The sequence below is a fragment of the Rhinolophus sinicus genome, linkage group LG06 (assembly GCF_036562045.2).
Source record: "Rhinolophus sinicus isolate RSC01 linkage group LG06, ASM3656204v1, whole genome shotgun sequence".
Lineage (NCBI taxonomy): Eukaryota > Metazoa > Chordata > Mammalia > Chiroptera > Rhinolophidae > Rhinolophus > Rhinolophus sinicus.
Window position 1 is genome coordinate 133,605,904 of NC_133756.1, and position 24,729 is coordinate 133,630,632.

Below are 24,729 nucleotides of genomic sequence, written 5' to 3' on the forward strand. Positions count from 1 at the left end.
AGAACTGACATAGCACCTGGCACATACTATGTGTTCACTTAATGGGGCAACTATAAAATCACCGTTCTGATTTTTTAACATAATGAGCTTTTGAATCACATAAAGTATTGGCTGTTTATTGTCAGATTAATGAAATAACTGGAATGAATCTGAGCAGTAGTTGGCAGGGGGTCCTGGGTTCTCTCTGTGGTCTCCAAATCAGTCTTGGTCCAGGCTGCAGTTTGGTTCACACCCAATAGCGGTCCTCTCCAGATGTAATGTTGGTGCGGTGTTTCAGGCTTCGAATAGCTAAGACAGTGGGAATTATTCCAGGAGTTTCCCAGTGCGAGGTTCCTTGGTGGTGCCCCAGGCACACTAGGCCGGGGAATACAAGGCATGTGAAGAGTCACCTTGCACTTCCCAAGGGGGTGCTCATTTCCCCATCTCCCCTTCCTTCCCCTCTGCCCTCCCACACTCACACACACACACAAAAGATAAGACTGTGCCTACCTTCGTTGGACAATGGGGGGACCTAGACTGAGGTTGGGAGCAAACCACCAGGCTCCTGATCACGGAATTCAAGTTCTGAGGCCCAGTTATCTCAGCGTTCTGCAGCGTGTCCCATGGGTTCTGGGACTCAGCTTACTGAAGGCAGAGTTGATTCACCTTGTACTATAGGTGTACTATGGGTGTGCCTTGGGAGTAGTGGTGGTCTGATAAAGTCCTTTTAATTCTGACATTTGTGTCACGTGGAAGAAGACCAGCTGCACCCACGCTGCGTGTCCCTCTTTGAAGTTCCCTGACTTGGCTGGAGGGGTGGTTTTACCGTTGCCCAGGTTTGGAATGCTGTGCATTGTGGTCGGTCCTGGGGAATGCGACGGGGATGGAGATATCAGAGCTTTCCTTTCAGGGTTAGTGCTCTGGTGGGTTTCTCTAGATGGAGTAAGCGGATGCTAAGGTAGTAGCATGGCAAAGGTCTCCTTTGGGTGGGAGTGCTGTTGTGGAGACAGAATGAACAGGGATGGCCAGCTGATTGTCAGGAGCCAGCAAAGAAGAAGGAGAGTTTAAAGATTCCTGAGGCGTTTTGCCTGGGAGATCTGGACTGTAGCACTGTCCCGGAGAGAAATTAGAAAGTCGGCAAGAATAGCAGGTTGGAGAGAGAGGGGAACGAGACAGGGCAGACTGGATTGGATAGTATCAGGTTGGAGGGTATTGCTACCATTTTTCAAGTTTTATTGAACACTTAACTGGCCCAAACTATGAGAAGGTTCTGTGAGTACAACGTAAATCAAGACTGCTGTCATCTCTCCTGCCTTCCTAGGGGCAAAGACAGCTGGCCTTTATTCACCTACGTAAGCAAATTTTTGGTAAATACCTATTAACTCCCCAAATCTAGGACTTTTGATAAATTGGGAAGAACGTGAGTTAGGCCTGAGTCCAAAGGAAGGCTTCTGGCATTCTCTCCCATGAATTGGCTGCAGGTTCGACCTCACATAACTGACCACCTGTACTTCCAGGTGGAGACACCAACCAGAGTCCCAGAAGTAAGAGACGCCTGGAGCCTGATACCTGCCCTTAAACACAGTCATTTCACCCACCAGTAATCTGGGGGTCCCATAAGATGACTGATCTTTGCCAGGTCAGATTAGACTCAGCACCTCCTGTGGGTGTGGAGAGGGAAGCCAGAAATATTAATAACACTTCCTTCTTTGGGGAATCCAAGTGGTATCTTGGGAAAGAGGGTAAAGGAGGGAATTTCTTTCCTTCCCCACAGGCTTTCCTGCCATCCAGCTTTTAACAGATCAGGTGGGGAGGCCAGACTAACACAGGGAAAACAGGCTTCTGCAAATTATCGAGCAAGAACTGTGTGCCAGCCACTCATGTGCACAGGAAGACAGTGTGTTGGGGGCTGTTGTTTGAAGCAGGGCCTAGTAATCGTCCCAGGGCGGTAGATTACGTGCTGTAGGAGATCAGAGGGAGGTAGGCTGTATAATGCATCGATTTTGGCAACAGAAAGAACTTGGTCTAACTCATTGTGGCCTTGGGCAAATCACTTAACTTCTCTGAGCGTCGGTTATTTTATATCTAGAAGACTGGTGGCATCTTTTCCTGCCAGGGATGTCAGAAATCTTAGAGATATGGATGTGACCGCATGGTGGCAAACCTAGAGAGGTTGCCAGCGCACAGCAGGTGCTGGAAAAGCCAGACTCCTCTGAATTCAGACACAGCAAGGATGGACGTCCTTAGGGAAACTTCACAAATCTAGGACTTGGCATTGGGCTTACAGATTAGGCAGAATTTGGGGCGGGAGAAAGGAAGGGTTGCAAATAGGGTGAATGGCAAGTGTAAAGACTCACGTTTCCTTGACTTTGTGAAATGTCTTTCATAATTTAGGAGGAAAGAGTATTATGAGTAGGACCACTGGGTTCTTTCTCATAGCTTCGAGAGGACTCACTTTTTTCTTCAAAGGAGCCTGGTGCCAGTCTCAGTTTTTACTTCCTCCGTTCTGAAGAGTGTGGTTCTGAGGACAATTTAACATGAATATTTCAAATGTAACATGTCGCAGGTGTGGTGCTAAGTCACCCCTCAAACTATCTCCCCTCCTCACTCTTCCTCGTTCTGTCAGTCGGGCCTTCTTGAGCTCGGCACTATCGACATTTGGGGCCAGATAATTATTAGTTGTTGGGTGCTGTCCTGTGCATGGCAAGGTGTTTTGCCACATCCCTGGCTTCTACTCACGTAGAATGTTTAGTAGCAACCCCCGGTCATGACAATCAAAGATGTCTCCAGAAATGTCCAGATGTAAGTGATTCTGCCATTTACCAGTGGCTCAAACCAGCGCGTGAGGCATCGTCCTGGATTCCTCTTTCTTCTGGACTTCATCGTTCCAATAGGAGTACTCCTGTTTGAACCTCCCCAATAGACCTAAAATCCAACCACTTCGCCATTTTTCATAGACAGGACGCCATCACCTTTCCCTCAGAACTGCGGTGGTCTCCTAACTCGTCTCTATCCTTTTACTATTGTCCGTTTTCAGTCCATTCTCTGGACGGCACCACATCACTCTCCTGCTTCAGGAACATTTCAGTCACTTCCTCTTTCACAAAGAATGAAATCCAAACTCCTCACCGTGGCTTCAAAGACCTGGCACCATCTGCTCTGCCAACTCCTCTCTCTCCACTGTATCTCCTTTGGTTGCTCACCAGGCAACAGCTGCACCGTCCTGCCTGGAGCTCATCAACTCTTTCCCACCTGGAGGAGTGCGTCTGTGGTATTCCCTTGACCTGAATGCTCTGCTCCCCATTTTTTACATGACAGGCTCTTTCTCATCCTGTAGGACTCAACCTAAACAGAGCTCCTTCATGCAGCCTTTCCCTGTCCCGTGTCGGTCGGACATCCTTTGGGTAGAAGTGTTTTTTTCAATCCCTTGTTTTTTCCCCTTTGACATCTATGGCAGTTACGGGCTATCTCCTTCATCACATTGCTGGCCTCCATGCAGGCAAGAATCACGTTTGACTGCTTCTCAACGTAGCTCCACTACCAGGCATTTATTTGTTGACTAAATAAACGAATTAATGTTATCATCCTTCTTGAGGAAGAGCGATGCCATTACTGTAGTTTAAAATTGGTAACAGCAGACCTCTGGAATTAGACTTCCAATAAAAGAAGCAATATACCAATTTTCTTCTTTGAATCTCTCAGGACTGTTAGCACACTGCCTCGTAAAGAGTAGCTGCCCATGAGATAATTGTTGAATGGATCCTTCTTATGTAAAAATTTATGTAATAAATGTAATATGAATGCATAATGATTAAAATAAACAGATTTTAAGCAAGTAGTTGAAATTCCAAGATCATTTTTTGACCTTCTCAGATCTTTATGGGGAAGATTTTATCCCACCACCCCACCCCCACCCAAGTCTAAGACATTGATGCTATTTTCAGCCATTGTTTTTATGTAGCTTTTTGAAGTAACCAGAATATACAGATGTCATGCTGCCTGGCCTGTGGCAGCTGTTCAAAACATGTTGACTTGAATCAAGGCAATTCATGAATTAATTGAACTGACAGAAGGAGAAGAGAATTGGGCAGTTTTGTGTACAGGGAAGTGTACTCAGGTGTCACCATGGAAATGAATCAGTAAGTCAACAGGTAGGTCTTCGTTATAGACAGACAAATTTTATAGCCTCTGAGAATTTATTTTCCAATGGGAGGGATGAAGACTTTGGGGAACAGAATAGCATATAATTATACTAAACAGCATGGTACTGGTTTGAATATCTTGTGAGTTGCTTTGAATTAGTACTGGGGCTTTTTCCCCCTCTTTCTGGACCAGACTCTCAGCTGTTAGAAGCATGGAGAAGTAATGAAGATTCTTTACATTCTCAGACTGCTTTCTGGGAATCCTGCAAAGTCCCGACTTCTCTGATTACTCTTCTCATGGCTGAGTTCAAGAGAATTTTGCATACACGAACTTTGAATCTGGGAAAATGCTTTATGACCATTTTTATGACCTCAAAGCAACCCACTAAGGCAAGTTATTTTCCGCTCTTTGCCAAAGAGGAAAAACCAAGGGCCTGGTAAATTGCCCGGGATCTCCCAGCCTTAGATGCTCACTCGTGGGCGGCTCTCAAGCGCTGGGCCACATGCCGTCTCCTTGCATTAGACGTGCTTTGGCTCCTCTGTGAAGGGCCTGTCAGCAACCTCAGCCCACATTTCCAGGGACTTCATGGTCTCCTCTGGAAGGAACAAGGCCCATTTCAGAGAACCATATACTATTAGAGCTGTACGATTTCAGTGTGAAGTTCTAGTCCAAACCAATCCTTTTATAGTGGGGCCAACTGACATCCAGAGAGGGAAAGTGATTTGCTTAAAGTCACGGCCCAAATCTACTGACTTTCAGCCTAGTGCATTTTTGTTTCCAACACAGTTTTCACTCATTAGAGAAGTGTCTTCAGTACCCACGAGATTTCATTTCTTAGAGGCAGGATAGTGCAGTGAGCTGTGCACAGGCTTATTTTTATTTTTGTTTTTTTTCTTTTGAGAAGTAATTAGGGCAATGGTTAAAGCAAGGCCCTGGAGCCTTGGTTGCCTTGGTTGCCATTCCAGCCCAGCTGTTCCCTGTGTGACCTTGCTTAATCTGCTTGGGCCTCAGTTATTCTCATCTGTGAAGTGGGCATAATCATTGTACCTCCCCATTTGGGGTGTGCTGCGGGTTAAATGGATAATATGTGTTGAGATCTAAGACCAACACCTGGCACAGTGTACAGACTACATAGCGTTGCTCTCATTATTTATGAATCCTAACTGCTGCTTGCAGGCTGTGTGATCCTGGGCAAGTTGTTTGACATCTCTGAACCTCAGAGTCCTCCTGTAGGAATAATTCTGTCCCAGCAGGATTGTTGAATAGATTAGAGATCGTGCACATGAGGCCCCTGCCTGTACAGGAGGTGCTACGTAAATGGCTGATCTTGTGCTGCCACCAAAGGGGTGAGAATGTTGTGTGTGTGAGAGGCAGTCAGCACAGCATCAGCCGGGGGCCCCGTTGGTGCTTACGTTGTTCCTTTCTCTTTCACTTACAGTGTTATTTGTAGTTTTTATTAGTTAGCATTTATTGAGCACTTGCTAGGTGGCAAGCTCTGCTCTGTGCCTTGACGTGCATTATCCCATTTAACCTGCACAATAGCCTTATGACGTAAGTGCTATTAATTGTTCATATCCCCTATTTGATTGATAAGGGAACTGAGTCTCAGAAGATAGTAACTTACCCTGAATCCGTGAGAGGGGCAGCCACACTGGTGAACCCAGATCAATCTGGCTTGAAAATCTATACCCTTAACCACTCACTGCTAAGAACTGCGCCAGGTTCTGGTGGCAGACAAATCCTGTGGGGGTGGCATCACTCACACCAAGGACACCCTCCCTGGTTAACCATTACCACCTCACCAGTTGCCAGAGGACAAGAGGCCAAGGCAAGGGAACTCGTCCTGGAACCCCTCCCCTGGCCCTCCCACCCCACCCTACGCGCTGCATACTCCAGTCTGCTGCAGCCTTTGAGCACATCAAGCCCGCCAAGTGCCCTTCCTGCCCAGGTGTGGAGCCCATGGGGAGCAGACGCTGGCATGGCAGGTCTGCAGGCCTGGGGCTGGGCAGGAAGAAGCTGGGCCTGAGAGCAGAGCAAAGGAGCACCTTAATCTGTAGAGGAGAGAGCCCCCGTCCCATGATAGTAGCACACCATAGCAAAGTTGGGCTGCTGTAGAGTTCTTCCCTTAGAGAGAGTTCCCAAGTGAGAACATCTGTGGCTGGTCGCTGTTCTTAAGCTAGGTAAGAGCTTGGGGCGAGCTGAGTGGTTGGGTTGGAACCCCGCGTTGTACCCATTGGGTACTCAGTCCCCCTAGAAGAGAACCTGGCTGGGCTGAGGGTGGTGGCTGGTAGGTATGGAGAGCCCATGGGACTTGAGATCGAATCGTTCAGATTTCATCTCTGCTACGCCCCCGTCACATGGCTCTGGGCTCATTTACCCACCTCTAGGACAGAGATGGTCATTCCTTCCCACCTAAGACAATTTCTAAGAGGGTTATATAATGGACCTGTGTGGGTAGAGGTGCTTACACGGTGCTGAGCCCCCTAAGAGATGCTTTGCAAATGTTCACCTTCTTCTGCCATCTCTGTAGAGTCCCCGTGGGGAAGGCACTGCCTTGGGCTTGGGGGCAGGGTGCCTGTTCTTCACATGTGTGGCTAATTTATATATCTAAGTGGCAGTGGGAGGGGATTCAATTCAGAAACTAAAGGGAGACCCTCTCTCCTTGCCTGTCTCCTTAACAGACACATACTTAGGTCCAGGTCACGGGCTTTAGGAACCTCTATGCCAGTGACATCCCTACCTAGCATGGGTCTCTTAGCCTCCCCCCTTCACCCCATAACTTCTTCTGAAAGTCAAAACGCTCACTGCCAGGGGAATTCAGTTCTAAATGGTGGAGAACACGGCCCCTTGCTGCCAAGCCCAACCGTGGTCTGCTGCAGGGGAGAACATGCCCTGTCAACAAAAACTGTTTTCTGGGGCCACTGACGACCCACGTTCTAACTGTCCTGCGTGCACATCAGGCCAGAGGAATGGAGAAAAACCTCGGGTCTTCCCTGCTGGCATTCTCTGCTGTTCTCTGAGGGAGAACGGCCTCTGCAAACTTGCCAGCAATTGCGAAACTCAGAAACTCAGCCTCTGCTGGGATGCAGGCTCTGCTTTATGTCTCCCCTGGGACATCTCTTCTTTATTTGGGACTTCCGGCTGCATTAATAGGTACGCTTAATACTCTTATCTCGCATGCCTTCTGGGTTTACTGAAGCATAATGCCAGAGCATATTTTTCCTTGGAAGTTACAGTTTGTTCTGGGGAGGTTTCGGGTTCTTAACTTTGAAACTGCAAAATAAGAATGGGCTGAGGTTATGGGGGGAGGAGGGGCAGAGGAAGACAGGGAGCTCCCGACAACCCAGTTTCCAGGAAGCCATCGTTCTTTAATAAGGAAGGAGATGCTGCCTTGAGCTTGTCTCAATGCATCGTGTATATGACAATTATTGTTGTTAACTTTGAAGCATTGTTTGTTGCCCATCTCTGCTTTAGAACTAGTGGCTGTATATATATAATCAATCTCGCTTTTATGGTGATTGAATTTAGAAAAGTCAGTCACATCAGGTAAAATTCCAACCAAGTTATAATGTATTTATTGAAGACACTTTGATTCAGTCCCAAAGTGTGCCAGTCGTGTTCACTTGCTTTTCCTCACTTCCTTCCATCTCCGCTAGCATCACCTGGCCCAAGCCTCCTGTACCTGGACTATTCCAGTGGCCAGGTAGGTGGGCTTCCTTCCTGCTTCCACTCCTGACGTCACCCCCTCGTGCCTTCTTCCCACAGGTGGCCAGAGTGAGCTTTTAACAACTTAGATCGTGTTTATTCCCTGTTTAAAACCTTCCTGTGGTTGCCCATTGCATGTAGAACAAAATCCAACTCCATCAAGACTTGAGAGGTCTTGCGTCCCACGTTACCCTTTTCACTTCCATGGCAGACACTGGGGCTCCTTTCTGTTCTTACAATTTCAGGTTCTTTCCCACCTCTGGTCCTTAGTCTTGGCTGTTGCTTTGCCCAGAATATTCTCACATGGTTCTTCACGTGAAACTTTCTTCTCATTATATCCTCAGAGAAACCTTCCTGACCCCCCCAACCATTCAGTCACTGCCTCATGTCCCTCTTTACTTTCCTCATAACACCACATACACGGAACTTATCATGTTTATAAGTGTATTAACGTGTTTACCATCCATCTCACTGAATTTTATGGCAGTTCCATGACTTCAGGAACATGTCTGATTTTGTACTGAATTCCTGATATCTAGCACAGTATCTGGATCAAAGGTAGGATCCAATAAATATTTGTCGAATGAATGAATGAATGAGTGAATGAATGAACTAACAGGTAAGCTATTTGAGCAGGGTCATCTGAAAAAGAATATCTGTACTTGGAGTGGTAAGGAGGCTTCCTTCATACCACAGCTAAGCCATCAAGCACTCCGCCTCTCTCAGACTGTTGTTAGGATCGCCAAGTCTACTGTTGTATTACTGGTTACATTGCACTGTGGTGTCTTTCTCACATTACGTGTTTCGTATCCTCTTTGAGATCCTAGAATGGTGGACAGGCTCTGTAGCAGCTAAAGAAACAACCCAACCGTATGCGTCGGGTATCGCCCCACTCTCCAGAAAACATTGTGAGCCCACGTGTTATTTACAGTGACTAGAACAGCCGTTTCCCCCAGAGACTTTTCCCCTTATCAAACATATACTTAGTGACATCGCTGCTAAAAATGACCATGGTAAGTCCACGGGGAATTTGGCCTCATGCTGCACTGTTGGGGTGAGTCACTTCCTTGGCATTATTCCCATCCATTTCTCTTGTGCTGGATTTTGGGGTGCCAGTAGCATTTTTAGGGGATGCCTGGAGAGAAAATCACCCACCCCTTTCCCTCACATCATTGTGAATCTGCATCCTGAAGTCACCTTAGCTCTGTGCTGAGGGAGTCAGCCACAGCCTAGTGCTACTTTTATTTGGCACCAACTGGATGCCAACATACCTATTGTTTCCTGACTTCTTGGGCCATTTCCTCAGAAGAGAGCTAGTGCATTGCATCCTGCTGAGGGCACCTGGAGTGTCTGCACGTGGCCCTTTGGCCGCACCCTGTTTCAACTTCAGGAGGGGAGTCTCCCCTCTGTCCTATCATATTTGGCTGGAAGAGAATCCCATGATTCTGAGAATGGCCCAGAAATTCTTACCCCCTTCTCTACTCTGGCAGGAAAGGAATGGAGGTAGATTGCTTATTTTAGCTTTACTATCATTTATGTTCATGAATATTCACAAGGACCCAAAATAAACAACAGTTTTTTAAAAGTATATCTAGATACTCACATTTTCCCCTGTTAACATTCATTTATTTGAATAATTTCATGCAAACCTTTCTCCTTCAACCCTAGGACTATATGTATGTTGAAAACTGCAGTTTAGATCATTAAACTCAACTACAGACAATCACTGACATTAATGATTTCATCTAGGAGATGTAGCTGCATCTTTCTAACCGACTCAGCATCTTATGGAATAAGTAGCATGTTCCCTGGCTTTCTTTCCCAGCACAGAGGGGAGCAAACGAGGTGCCCAGTGCCCCAGCCAATGAAAGGCTACTGCAATTCCTGACTCCCTCTGACAGCCTTCCTATAAGACCAGGTTACTCCCAAAGCCTGAGAAGAGAAATGGGACCAAGTGATTTAAAATGAATTATGAACATTCTCAGAGCCATCTGATACTATCCTGATAAGCCAAGTAGATGAGATATTTGAAATTCCCCACAAAATGTAGTGGTAAGATTTGATTTATCAGTGTCGCTCAAGCTTAGTCACTCTTTTACCATGTTCATAATTTTGCCATATTTGTCTACCACTTGTGTCACTTATTTATTAATTTTCTTTAAATGGACTACGTAGTTTGAAGAAATTTATTTAAAGAGGAAACTATTCCAACTATAAATACAAAAGCAGTATCATTGGGCATAATAGAAAGTAATCATAAAAATGAATATTTAGCTATTAAAATAAGATGTTGACCCGTGTGTAATCTAAAATCTTATAAAACATACCATCAGTGATGCGTCTACCACACTTTGTGAAACACAGATGTATAAAAGGAATCTAACTCTTATCTGACCAGAGAGAAAGGAAGACAGACCAGGGAAAGGAGGAAAAGCTGCTGAATCTCACAGAATGGTCAGGAACTCTTAGTTCTGAGTTTGCCACCTTATATGGATTAGGTGAAAATTTGTCCCAATGACAGATCTGCTTTTGTCATCCAGGTTTACTCTGGGACAAATGTTGATGGCTATTACTTTTGCCGGCATAAGATTTTGTAGAGGGGTGGCTGGTTAGCTCAGTTGGTTAGAGCGTGGTGCTGGTAGCACCAAAGTTGCCGGTTCCATCCCCGCATGGGCCACTGTGAGCTGCGCTTCCTTTTATATATATATATATATATATATATATATATATATATATATATATTTTTTTTTTTTTTTTTTTTTTTCTTTATTGGGAATATTGGTAAACAGTTTGTTTCTCCAGGGCCATCAGCTCCAAGTCGTTGTCCTTCAATCTAGTTGTGGAGGGTGCAGCTCAGCTCCACGTGCCGTTGCCGTTTTCAGCCTTTAGTTGTAGGTGGCGCAGCCCACCGTCCAATGCAGGAATTGAACCAGCAACCTTGTAGCGAGCTCTCAAGCTCGTGCTCTAACCAACTGAGCCATCCGGCCGCTCCTCCGGCAGCTCGTTGTCTTCAGTCTAGTTGTGGAGGGCGCAACTCACTGGACCATGTGGGAATCAAACCAGCAGCCCTGTTGTTCAGAGACTGTACTCTAACCAACTGAGCCATCTGGTCGCCCTGAGCTGCACCCCCCTTAAAAAAAAAAAAAAAAAAAAAAAATTTGGTAGAGACTTTGAGGCCTCGTTGGCTGTGGGCACTGTTGGCTACCGTATACTCGTATCTGTCAATTCCACAGATTGTAATGACTCTGAGAGGAGATGTGGGAAGTTGCCCATTTAGGTTGAGCCGGGAGCAAGGATGAAAATAAATGTGGATTCCTGATGGACTCGCGTAGTGAGCGGCTCTGGCAACCAGGGCTGTGGGCTAAAAACTGCATATAAACAAAGCGATACATAGTTATGGAGCTAGAGAAGCTGAAGAGCAAATTGGGGGCTTGATCAGTTGGGGTCAGTCTAGAATCCAGGAACCATTCTAGGTCAGCCAAGTAGGAAGGGTTTTTATATAAGGAATTAGTAACGTAAAATTGCTAAAAGGACAGACGTTAGGAGGGTGCAGTTGGGCTCTTGGTTTGAAGGCCAGCTCACCCTAGCTGAGATCTAGCGGGCCTGTTAGGCTGGAGCTGTTAAACTACCCTGCTGCCCCCACTCACCCACCCACCTTGGACTCCCATGAAGCTGATGACCAGATGCTAGAACCTGGAGTCTGGCTTCCACAGTCACTCTCATCTGTTGGAATTTGCTTGCCAGCCCCCTCTGCCTAACTCCTACCTTCCAGACCTCATGCAATTGCAACTCATTGGCAGGACCTAAATCACTCCCAGAACCCCAGCTGCAAGGGAGTCTGGGATATGCTTCAAGACTGCAATACGGAGGTGGAGGATAATATAGAAGGGGGCAGAAATGGCTGCCGAGTGCCAATAAACAACATAACCATGAAGAGGTAAGGCAGATAACTAACCAGGATTCGTGTGTAAATCCCATCTACATGGTAACAAGCAATGAGTACCAATGAAGTCACAGGAAAGTAAGAACAGTATTGACTTAGTCTGGACCTTGCAGAATTCTGGTCAGTGTGTGTAGGGGGATGTGGTAGAGAGGCTGTTAGTCAGAGAAAGTCAGAGATGGAGCAGTGTGATGCTACAAACCTATCTCCGAGCACGAAGGCTTAAAACTCTCCAGTCTCCTTTTTCTTGACCACTTACTAGTTTCCATGCATCACGCTGAAAATGTTTTACATGCAGTATCTCATTCTTCCCCTAAGTAGTATTTCATTTTAGTTTCAGAGAGCCTAAGTAATCCACCTAAGGCCACAAAGCTATTAGACAGTCAAACCATGATGCTAAACCCAGGTTAGCCTGGCACTAAGGCCAGTGTGTCACTAGGCCACATTGCCTCTCTGTGGAGGGAAGGGAGGGTGGCGCTGAGATTGAGGCCAGGTTATAATGAGGATTAAGGATTCCGGATTGATCTCAAATGATAAGCAGGGGACATTGGAGGTTTGAGAGCAGAGACTGAAGTCAGGGAGGCCAGCTCTAGCAGGAGAATGGGCTTGATTGACATGAGAAAAGGCCGGGGGCAGACAGCAGTAGAGACAAGAGAAATTGATAATATTTTGTTCCTTCAGGGATTTTTTTTCTCCCATTTTTTTATTGGTTGTTCCAAGAGGATGAACTCTTTCTTTAACAATTCCTGAATCCCAGGTGACTTTAGGCTCTCAGTTTGGTCAGTGAAGCAGATGCTTCTGAAAAGCATTTTTCCTTTACTCACTGGATACTTTTGATCTTACGCTATGGCCAAGGGTCAACTTTCCAATACAAATCATTTTTCTCTTTTTCTTCTTTGTACTATTTTTTAATGCTTTGCCAGTGACATCGATGATTTATCTTCCTACCTGAGGTTAGGCTGGTCAGTGGGAGTGGGCAACCTCTGTGGAAACAGACAATGAGATGTGGCAGTTCTGGTTGAAAGGAGCCAGTTCTAGGACAGTGGATGAATTTTTTACTCAGAAATACTGGTTCGAATCCCTCTTCAACCACTTTGTGTTTGGAGCTTACAGGATGTGGGCAATTGTTTAGCTTCCCCGGGCACCAGCCTCGCCTGTACAGGGTAGGGGTAACAGTGCCTCAGCAGGTTGCTGTCGGAACTCAGTGAAGTCCTATCTATGTGTGTGAAGCAGCCCTCGTGGTGTGCATGCCTACGGTCGGAGTGCCGGAAATACTTGTCACCTTCCCTTTTCTGCTTTTTGGGATCTGTGGGAGGTAGTTCTGACCAGCTGAAGTCAGTTAGTGTGAACTTGGCTCCGCTGATTTAGCCGCTAGGGCTTTCCTCTCCCAGTAACCCTGGTCTGATCCCCTCCCGCTGGTCCCTGGCGGAGGCCTCAGGATAGACAGACACACATTCCAGACCCACCCAGAAGGGCCCATAAGCCAACCCTGGATTCTGGTGGCCACCAGTGAATAAAAGCCCACACCAAATGCCCGGTGATGGTGTTTGAATTCGTCTACACATGCAGCCTAGCCACTTAGTCCTCTGAAAATATCTCTTCCCTCAGAGACGAAGTACACGCCACTTCTCAGTAGTGTAAAGCCCTCTGACGTGAGCTTCTTGACAACTCCTACTTCTTTGCCAGTGCAAAGAGCTTGAGGCTTTTGCAATTCTCCAAGCATCTGGCCCGTCTTATCCAGATGACATTTGGAATTTTAATCTTCTAGTTATGGGTTTTCATAAATCTGGTTTGAAATCATCACTGCCAATCTCATCTGCTGTGGGAAAATGGCTTTCAAAAGATGTGGGGAGAGGATGGTTCGTGCATGTGTGGGGATGACGGGAAAGTACAGGGAGCATTGTTGGAAGGAAGGCTGTAGATTGGGAGTTGGTGCTTGTTTCCAGCTGTGGACTGAATTCCGCTTTACTGTAACTTTACTTTGGAGGCCCGAGTTGGGGCTTTGGGAGCCAGAATTCACACCGTGCCAAGCACGCTGTTGGGTTCTTTGTATACATTATCTCATAGCTCTCTTCACCTGATACCCATTGTATAGATAGAGAAAAACTGAGGTTCCATAATATTAAGTAACTTGCCTGAGTTTACCAAGTGGAAGGTGGTGGGGTTTTTGAGTCTAGGTTTAACTGACTTCAAAAGCTGTAGCTTTTCCAGCATGCCCGACTGCCTCCCATTTATCTGTGGATTCTTGAAAGAAAAATCCTCAAATCCATAGATTCCATGCACTGGGAATACCCTAACTGGCATTCTCTTAACCCCTCCAGCACCCATTTCTTCCACTTCACTTGGAGTGGGGGAAGGGGTTGAGGCAGGACAGGTGACACAGGCTGAGCCCTGAATGTCTTTGCCAAGGTCTCAGGAGTTGGAATCATAATGAAAGTCTATCCTGAGGGTCATGGGATGATATTGAACATTTTGGCAGGGGAGTGGCAGGAATCAACTTTAGTAACTATCAAAGGACCCCTCTGTGGCAGATGTGCTAATAGTCCTTTAACTGTTGGTTGATTGAAAGCATTGTTATGCCCATATGAATGCCCAGGGATCCTATTACACCTTTGAGGACCCCAGAGACCCCTAGGCTCCCAGGTGGGGAACTCCCAGTAGAGAACATTTTTATAGGATTTAGAAAGGTAGGGAAGAGGAAAGAGGGCGTTCTAGAGTATCTCAGTATTCTCTGAGTGAATTCTGTAAATGTTCAGAGTGTTGCATCCCTGTCACCAAAACTCTGCTGAGAAGCAGCAACCCCAGGCGAATAGAGCCAGGTCTCAGAGTGGACACACAACATGTGATGGGGAATCAGATGCCCGGTATGTACAGTGGACCTGGTACCTCCCAAACTGGTCAGCTAAGATGCTGGGCTGCAGCTGGCCGGAACATCTGCTGCGAGGGAGAGGAGAGCTGGGGGATTCCCCTTGAGTTTCCGCCAGGACCGTCAGGCATTTCCTTGTTTCTCCTGGGAGCACCTGCAGACTGCTAAGGAAACAAGAGTCCCAGACGAAGCAGCACCAGCAGCAAGAAGAGAGCAGGTGTGCGGGTGCTGTGCAGACCGCTTTCTTTGTCTCCTCCTGGCCTTACTCCACATACATTGGAGAGTGACTCTACCTTGTGTGGACCCAAGTGACTTTCAGCCGTCCAGAGATGCTGGAACACACTCCTTCGCAGGAGAGTAATTTGATGGAGAAATTGTTTTAACTGCCTGCCCCTGGGTTTCAGCCCCGGGCCTCCGACTTGGATAGAAGAGCATATCTTGGCAGCTTCCCGGAGCCCAAGGGAGCCCCTCATCTTTTACTAAATTGACACATGTGTTTGTTTATGCAGGTGTGACACTAGTGATGGTTTTACAGTGCTTCTTTCCAACGCGCCAGGCCATCGTCCCCGCTGCATCTCTGTCTTCCCTCCTGGTAGAATCCGGTGTGCTGTCCTCTCTGGCAGCTCTATGCAGAAAGTGGCACTGAGCCCACGTCTGACAAGCCTGGATGTTGTGGGGCCTCTGGATGTTCCAGCAGTTGGGCGTGGCTCATGGCCTCACAAAGGGGGAGAGAGGACCCCAATGAGTTTCCAGGCAAGGCTGCCCCGTCTTAGGCATATTTGTCCATTTCATAGACGTTCTCAAGTCCCCAGTGTTTGAGATGCAAGGAAGAGTTCTATTTTCCCCAGATTTCATATAAATAAATTCTTCCCATTTCTAGATAGATGCCCTGAGACCTGCTCAGTAAATTCTTCTCCTGACCAAATTGTTTTACTCTGAAGATCCAGGCCCTGAACTTATTTTAAATTAGCCTAAGCTATAAGCTAGTCTGATTCTATTTTGGTGGCTTGGAGATTACTTGTCTTTCTCAAGAGACAGTGCAAAAGAAGGGGTGTGGATGCGTGTGTGTGTGTGTGTGTGTGTGTGTGTGTGTGTTCATTGGAACCTCTTTGTACTTTCATTGCACTGATTAAAATGTGTGGAAGCAAAGTTGGAATGTCCAAACAGCTGGGATCCCAGCCTGATTTCTAGCCTTGGGTAATTAATTTAAGCTCATCGCTTCGGAAAATTTCCCCATCTTCAGATAACTCATGAGGCCAAATGAACATTAGGGTGTTACCTCAGGATGCAAACATATTCCTTAATTAGTATCTAAGTTCCCTCATGGAGTTATTAGGAACTTAGAATTTCAGGAACTCAAAAGAGAACTTTATTTTTTCACGGAGGGTTTTTTGTTTTTGTTTTTTTGTTTTTAACCCCTGAAGTAACCTTACAGTTTATTTTTCCTTGTCTGATTGCAATCTCCCCAAGTTGCTGACAGTTCGCCTTTGAAATGAGTCAGCTTTGATCAGCGATATGGCAGCCAGACAGGTCATTTTTACTGTCTGGCTTAGTCCAACCAGTTAGGCAACAGCTGAGTCCCATCCCTGAATGAGGAGTGGAAAATAGTAGATGCAAAGTCAGCCTGTGCTAAGTAGCCCCTTTCCCCCCTGCACCCCTTGGGTCTCCCGTAAAGCAGCTTCCTTTGCAACCCTCTGCTGCTGTGGGATGAGGCTCAAGCTGTCACCCTCTGGCACCTCCCCGTTTGCTCTGTCTTCCCAGGCCCAACATTCCTCCATATTGTTAAGTGATAAGCAGGGTGTCTTCACCACCTCCCACTTTCCTTTTCCTGTTCCCTCTGTAATGCTTACTTCTCCCCAGGCAAAGGGTGCGGCCATGACTGTTCAGGATCGGTGTTTTCCCAGTAGATGAAGGCGGTTGGGACTCCACCGGTGGAGGTATGGTGTCAGGCACGTGGTCATGGGTGGCCCTGTGTACCATGAGCCAGGCTGACCACATTGGGGACCATGTCAGGAGGGTGTGGCTCACCTGGAATATGGCCCTCTTCTGGCATGGTGACAAGGACGGCAGCCTCTGGAGTGAGTCTGTGTGAGTTTGAATCCCGACACCACCCTTTACTAGCTCTGGGGCCTTGGGCAAGTTATGTCACCTGTGAGCTTGGACTTTTCAAAATGTAAAATGAACAGAATAATAGTCCTGAATAATAGTTGTTGTGAGGATTCAATTCTAAGTGCCTCTAAAGAGCAGAGAACAGTGTGTGCCACACAGTACGTGCTTAATAAATAGGAGCTAAGAGCATTGCTTTTATTTTCATAATCATTGTTGTCGTCGTTATTCGTCATCACCCTCTCCCTGGACTCCTTGTGCTATGAAGGGCGTTTATAGGAGAATGAAACACTTTTATTATACAAAGACTCACGGGAGAGACATTTTGCCACCTTCTATCTCTGAAGGGCTGGATGGATTCATCTCTGGGGTTCTCCCCACCAAACAGAGCAAAATTCAATCTAGTGGAAGGAAACGCTTTGTAAGGTATCGGGTGGCATCCTTAGGGTCTTCACCCCGAGGAGTTTGGGGAAACTTAGCATGGGGCTTCCATAGGGAATTCGCGCATCGGGAGGAGAGAGATTGGGCAGGATGACTGTCTGATTCTGGGATCCAGGAGGCCAACATGCTGTTTGCTTTTCAAGAAAAGCCACCAAGCAGAAAATGTCACATGCCCTAGTTCTAAAGAGACTTTTACTGTGTGGTTGCTGAGACCTGTGGACTGGCTTATTATTGTTACACCTTTTAAATAAGACAATGTGTATGCTCTTCATTTTGGCTTGGATGAATGATTCATTTGGGATACTTAAGACGATTAGCCTTGTTGTGCTGGCAAGGCTCAAAGTCGTATGTCAGTTTATTCATCCAGGGGAATGAGTTTCTGGGGACCAGGAAGAGTCAGTGGGGACAGGCAGTTTGCAGGACGTTAGCTGTCCCACACTGATAAGCCCCCTAGGAAAGCCTGAGTTACATGAATTTAGACTATGTCTTCATTTGCTAGAAACCAGTAAGCGTCACTAGAGAACACAGACAGAGGGGAGCATCCCCTTTCTCTGTTTGTCATTTTGATCACAAAGAAAGGCTTCCTTTCCATTTTTCTCCAGGTTTATATCCCTTTCCAAAGACAGTCTTGTCTTCCAGACTGGGGTTTATTTTTACCAGAGATACAGATGTTTCTGCTCTTGTGCAAGATTTCATTAAAGCTCAACCAGAGGTTTACTGGGGCAAGGGGCTGCCAAGGTTAATATTGCTGCAATGCATTCCCTTCTGTTCGTTCTTGGCACCAAAAGAACTCCCAGGTGGGCATATTGTGCTGGTGCCATATGTCAAAGCTATACAATGGAATTGCCAGTGTATCTGTTTAACTAAGATGGAGCCTCTGATTGCACAGAGTGTGTCAGCTTTGCCTTGGGACCCAAGCAAGGACCCATTTCCTCTGGTGAGTATTAGCTCACCCTTCAAAGTCCCCGCTCTAGCTGCAGCTACTCAGTTTGGGACAGGGGCAGAGGACAAGAGACCATTTGGTAGTGTGAAATGCTGCCTCCTTCCAAGTTATCTGCTGAAATGGAGAGAGCGTAGTGTCAGGAGGAGGCCAGACATGGGTTCAAATCCTGTGTGGCGTAGGCAAGTCACTTACCTTTCCAGAGTGTCAGTATTCTCATCTGTATGATGGGGTAGTCATTCCTGCCTCAGAAGATGCTGTGACGATGAACTGAGATGCTGCGTATAATGGATTGAGAGAAAGCAGGGCACCCTGGCACAGGAAAGTGCTTGGGAGAGGGAACTCTCAGATGAGTACTTGGGAGCTCCCCAGGGCTGGAGGATAACGTACAGGTCAGAATGCCCCTCGCTCTTCTCTCTGCTTTTGCGATGGAGAAACAGTGTACAACAGAACTGGTTCTGCTACCCGTGAGCACGAAGGAGCCAGGTTAAAAATAATAGCAGCCTGACTTGCTTGACATGCGTTTCCTCTGCCTCACCCCATCTGAGGCTGGTGGAATTGGGAAATGGTCAAACAAACGTGGGCCTTGTCTGGGAACATAGGGCCAGGGTTGGGAGAGCTGGGAAGCAGGGGAGGGCTGGGATTAAGGGAGAGACAAGAGTGAGATGCTGTAATGGGATCTGTGGCCAATGTGCTTAATGACTTTCTCTACTCATTTCCTGAATTCCGGTTTGCTCAGCAGGTCAGTGGGAAGAGCCAGACCTCAGGCTGGTCAGTACGTGTGTTCTCTGCATGTCTCTGCTGATTTGTAGGGTCACCTGGTTGCAAGTATATAATGTTCATACTAACTTTATAAGATTCCATTGGAAAAGAGAATATAGAAAAATTACTTATTTTCAGTGATGCTTTCACCAAACATATGTCTAGTTATCTAGGATTCTTTTAATGAGTACTCTGCAGACCGTCCTTTCACACGGCCCAGGGCAGTGGCAGGTGTGCCATTCCTAACCTTGAGGCTTGCAAGATTACCAAGTGCTTTGTGACTCCACAAAAAACAGTCTTGTTTATTCTACTTAAAATGCGAGGTAGATTTCCTTCCAATCTCGAGATAGTCAGTTATCAGTGGTCAAATCTGTGAGTCGTATTGAGGAAGGAGCTCTCGATTAATCAGAATGTTGTGATAACCAGAATATTCCATTTCCTGGCTATACTCGATGACAAAGGACATAGTAGATAATGTGTTCCCTGCATCAAATCCATCCATTCCATTCTTCCTTCTTTCCTGCCTTCCTTTCCTCCATCTATCCAGGTATCCATTCATCCATCCTACAAAGCAGTTGAGTTGGCACTAAACTTGCAAGGGAATATGGAGAAAATGACATGTATCCTGCCCCGGGACACCTTAAAATGTGAAATAGTCAAGACACTGATGTACCAGGATGAAAAGCCCAAGGACAAATGTTGTGGGGAAGAGTGGTATTTGAACCAACTGCTCTTTGAGAAATCCACAGGATCCCAATTGGTGAGGACTTGGCATTCCCATTTCAGGAGTAAAGTCCCAGAGGGCAGAAAGGGGGAGTTCTCTGTGAAGAATTGCCAGTAGTTGCCCTGGACTGAGGTGAAGGGGAGGAATGGAAAATAAGAGGTACCTGCTTAAGTAGCAGATCTCGAAAGTCAAGGTAAGGAGTTAAGATTTGATTCTGCAGGTACTGGAGAATACTTGCATGGCTGGTGTGGCCAAGGGAAGACTTTCCAGCCCTTGCTAGAGCCTGGACACATGCTGATAGATTCTGAGAGGTCTTCCACTTGTTAAAGGTTAGGTGTTAGCTGAGAGATGGGGCCGTCTCATCACTGGGTAGTGACTGATTCAGCAGCTCCAGGCGTGTGTCATACCACCCACATTTCCTCCTTTCTCTGTGTCTCCTTTTTTTTCAAACCTCTCCTTACCTTTGAGTTTTTCTGACTTTACTGAGTATTCCCACTGTCTTTAGACATTACTGTGAGACCTGCTCTCCTGCCTCACCTCTCAGCCTTTTAGGAATTTGGGAGTTTGGAGAAGGGGGTTCAGCCTCCATGACCTCTTCTATCTTTGGAATCTGTCCCCTGGCTATAAATAAGGCTGTTGCTTAGTGCCAGTATTGATGGTATTTGCAGCTGTCCTCTGGGAGATGGACTCAGACGAATAACCCATTTTCAAGAGGACATGGCCATTAGGTGACAGCTATTTATGTTTCCTATTGACTAGGGCCAAACCTGAACTGTCACTGACATTAAAATTTCATGTGCCACAAAGCCGTCTTCCCTTATCAGGCTGTCGCTTCCCATTTACTTAAACATCTCACTGTGTTGATCTAGGTTCTTCAAAAACATGAGCTACGAAATCTCGAGGGGCTCCTGTGTCCTGGCTGCTGGGATTGTCCCTGCCATACCTCTCATCCCCCAGCACCCCCCTAAACCAGGGTATTCGCCTCTCCATTTCACAGAAGAGAACAGTGAGTGCCGAAAGGCTAACCGGCTTGCTCAGAGTCACCAGGTCAGTCAGTTAGTGACAGAGCCAGAGTTCAAACCGACCTCTGCCTGGAATCAAAGCCTGGGTAATTTCCACGAAACCACGTGTGTCTGATTTCTGAACCTGGAATGTCACTACAGAGGGTTTTATTTATTCACTTCACCCCCTGATTGTTCAGTCATTTGTAGTTAAGTAGTTGATTGAACATGCAACTTTTCAAAGCTCGTGCATGTTGAGTTTGCCTTAATAGCCACAGCGTTCCATCTTGCTAGAGTTTCTTTCCCGCACCCTTAGATTAAAATAAACAAGGCCCTAAAATGTCAGGCAAGATTCCTTGTGGCTTTATCATCCAATGTATTTTATAGATGGCTAAATTCTCCAGTGAACTTCTCATTGGGAAATACTCTTTTCCTGAATTTTGTTTCTTCATCAAAGCGTTACTACATGGTATGTGCTAACCATTTCTTAGTGGCCTTGACATTGAAGTTCTGGGTAGGAAATTATCTTGCATCAGTCACCTCTGCTGTCATCAGATCCCTTTCATCTCAAGTACCTGCACTTCTTCAACTTAAACTCTGGAACATGAGCAGCCCGGGGGCCAGGGGAAAGAACGTCTCGATCTCTGCATTAATGTGGATTCTTAGAAGGAAGGAGGTGCAGTGGTTAAGAACTCGTGTTTGAAAGCAGAGGATCTGGGTCAGTTGTCAGTCTTGTTTCTTGTTAACTGCTGGACGTTAGGCATATGGCATCTCTGAACCTCAGTACTCTTGTCTTTAAAATGGAGATTCATTTCTGGACAGGGGTTGGAGAAGGGACTTGAATATTCTCATATTGTTTTTGTATGCTACCCTATGCTAAGACTTGGATAGATTAGAAAAGTACTAGAGTCCCTCCTTTGTGGGACGTGTTTAATAACTGCTGCTCCTCTCACCGTATAATATAGATTTTCTAAATATTAAGAAGTAACTTGGGTGTTGATGAAATGCTTCTCCTTCCTCCTTTCAGAAATAATTATCCGTGTACCCATATGTAGAGCACGATCTGATAGTTCTCAGCCCTGTCTGGGCATCAGAATCCTCCAGAATTCTGATTCAGAATCCTCTAGAATTTTTTTTGGGGGGGCGGCAGATGTGTGCCACATTCAAACCTGCTGAATGACACTCTTCGGGAGGGCTGGGCATCTGTTTTTTCAAAAGCTCCTCAAGAGACTGTGACATGCCGCTAGAATTGAGACTACACATGTAACCAGCATATTGGGCCAGTGTGATGTGTGGATCATGGACACAGTTCATCGAATGTTTTTCCTGCCATGGGATGAAGGCTCTAGCGGGCAGCCCGTGCCCTCTCTGCTCACTCATAGACAGTCTCGTGGCCACAAGAGTTTGCAAAGATAGTCTCAAATGAAAAATGAGAATATCCCCCTTACAAGACTAATCAAAGCTCCAAACTCGTAATCGGCTCAGGACCCTGCAGAGTGAAAAGAGTTGGCCCTCCTCTACCCCCAGGGGGCCATGCAAAGGGAAAGATGCTTACTTGGATGGTGCCTCCAGAAGCTGGTTTCCAGCCCTGTTGAAAGCCTGTTGCTTTCTTTTGAGGGGCATTCAAGGTCCCCTTCTTAGGACCCACAGTGCACCCTGGTGTGTGCTCTCTCCAAGGAGACACTCGCATCCCTTGTCTCAGTGGTGGGGCTGCAGGCCAATCCCAGCCTGTACTGGTCTGACTCCGCCATTGAAACCCTGAGCCCTGTCCTCTCTCCCTGTAGCTTCTCAGGGCAGGAGTCAGATCTCAGACCACCGCATCCTTCACTGCAGGACTATTCATCTCAGGCTCCCCAGTGAACCCCTGCAGCATGCCCTGCCCCAGGTGTGAGTGGGTGAACAGCAGATGTACTCATAGCGCAGTGTTCCCCAATGATACCCTCCTCTCAGAAACACTCCACACTTTCATCTCTTGTTAAATCCTCCATCCAGTGGAGGAGTTAAAGTCTTGAAACTGGCTCTCCAATTTTCCTTTGATTCCTGCATTGTGCACATTTGTCCCACGCTTCCTTTGGTGCTTCTGTTTAAGGTCAGGCTTAGAAGCAGGCCTGTGTCACGTTGAGTTACCTGCATAGTGGCCAGTGGCTTGGGCTGTCAGTCAGGCTGGGTTCTGAGACCTTCAGAAAGCATTTTGACCTCTCCGATCTTCAGATTCCTTGTGAATAAAATGGGACTAGTCATAAAAACGAGCTCTAAGATTGTGAGGATTAAATGTGACGAGTCTGAAGGGCTTTGCCTGCCACCTAGGAAATGCTCAGCACTGCCCATCATCCAGCTCAGTTCAGCTGAAACTCTAGACCTCGTAGCTGCCTTCTTTAAAACGTCATGTGCAGACGGGCAGCCAGCTGGAGCGGGGCTGTGTCACCATGGCTCCATGGAGAAACACTGGCTCAGCCAGTTCCTTGTCCAGAAGCCACCAGAGGAAGGTCTCATTGAAAATTGCTCACAAAAGCAGGGTCACAACAGCTAACTGAATTAGGCAAGTTATCAGGCAGTAGAAAATGTAGTTAAATTTGCATCTATGAAGCAGATGGCCAGGGCACAATGATTAAATTAGATTTATTATGTTTGGGGAAATTAATTTGTCACTTTATTATTTCATTCTTTCATTCATTCATTCTTTTTTTTTTTTTTTTTTTTTTTAAAGAGAGATGTGATTTTGTTATCTCTGGTAAAAGTGATTTGTAGAAAGAGTTTATCCTTTAATGGAAACAAGGGATATGGCAGGACCTTGAAAAACCCTTGTCTTCTAATTGTCTATTAATAGATGATACAATTATATAGCATGTGGCCCAGAGAACAGAAATGCTGCCACCTATTGCTGGTAAAAGCTGTCTTCTGTTACCAATCATACAAAGGATATTTTCTCCTCTTAAAATCCTTCAGAACATGGGCCATTGAGTATTAAATTCATTTTGGAGGTGTTTGTACGCTGAAGTTCTCAGGACCTGGTGTTTTCTAGCTCACGTTCTTAATTACAATGTCTCACCACACGTTTTGATCTGGTTAACTTCAGGGAACTTTAGGCACTTTGATTTCCTTCTTTTAAAGGTGAGGAAGAATCAAATGCAGAATCTTTAAGAACAAATGGGATCTTTTGAGTCACGGCTCAGGGTCGTTAACTGGGAGATTCCCAACCTTATTCTGTTGGGCACAAATAGTTCTTTCATAGCCCTTTTGAAAGGATCAAAGCAAACCTGGAGTTTTGAATGCCTTCTTTTTTGTTAAGTCCTTTTATCCTTAACAGTTACTAATGACCATTCTAGGAAATTCAACCCTGCGGGAAGTTTATTGTACATAATAACTGGGGTATAAACTTTATACATATACCCTTCGTGTGTGAGTGTGTGTGTGTGTGTGTGTGTGTACACAAATAAATGAAGTTTCTGAAATTTTGTGATCTCAAATTCAACATCGAGCAAAGCATTCTGCCCCTGAAATGGCTGGATCCACATGCTATCTATCCATGGGGTTTAAGAACTGGGTTTTTGGACCTGACAATGGAGCTTTGTATTTTTTTTTTTAAGAAATTTTTTATTTTAGGATGGATTTAAGTTTACAGAAAAGTGGTGAAGATAGTACAGAGAGTTCTCGTGTATCCTACACCTAGTTTCCCCTGTTGTTAACTTACATTATTGCGGTACATTTGCCACAATTAATTAACCAGTATTAAAACAGTATCATTAATTAAAGTCTATACCTTATTCAGATTTCCTTAGGGTTTTTTTTTTTTTTTTTGGGGGGGGGGGTGTTTCTATCTAACGTCCTTTATCTGTTCCAGGATCCCACCATACATTTTGTTGTCATGTCTTCTTCGGCTCCTCTTGGCTGTGACAGTTTCTTAAACTTTCCTTGTTTTTTATAACTTTGACAGTTTTGAGGAGTACTGGTCAGGTATTTTGTAGAATGCACCCCCCTCGCCCTGTTGAGATTTGTCTGATGCTTTTGTCATGATTAGACTGGGGTTGGGTTTTGGAGAGGAAGACGACAGAGGTAAAGTGCCATTTTCATCGCATCGTATCAGGAGTACATGCTATCAACATGACTTACCAAGGCTGAAGT

The 24,729-nt window shown here is 46.0% G+C and overlaps 1 protein-coding gene across 11 annotated transcripts in view; it reads left to right on the forward strand.

Moving 5' to 3' along the window:
• The window catches only part of NAV2 (neuron navigator 2), a 717,995-nt gene that overhangs the window by 412,306 nt on the left and 280,960 nt on the right, over window positions 1–24,729 (forward strand). The window contains exon 1 of one of the 11 annotated variants that reach the window (XM_074336131.1): window positions 6,095–6,302. The exons of the other annotated variants lie outside the window; for them this stretch is intronic. The gene's annotated coding sequence lies outside the window, so the exon portion shown is untranslated. Of the gene's footprint in view, window positions 1–6,094; window positions 6,303–24,729 lie in introns of those variants that run through there. 11 annotated transcript variants of the gene reach the window in all.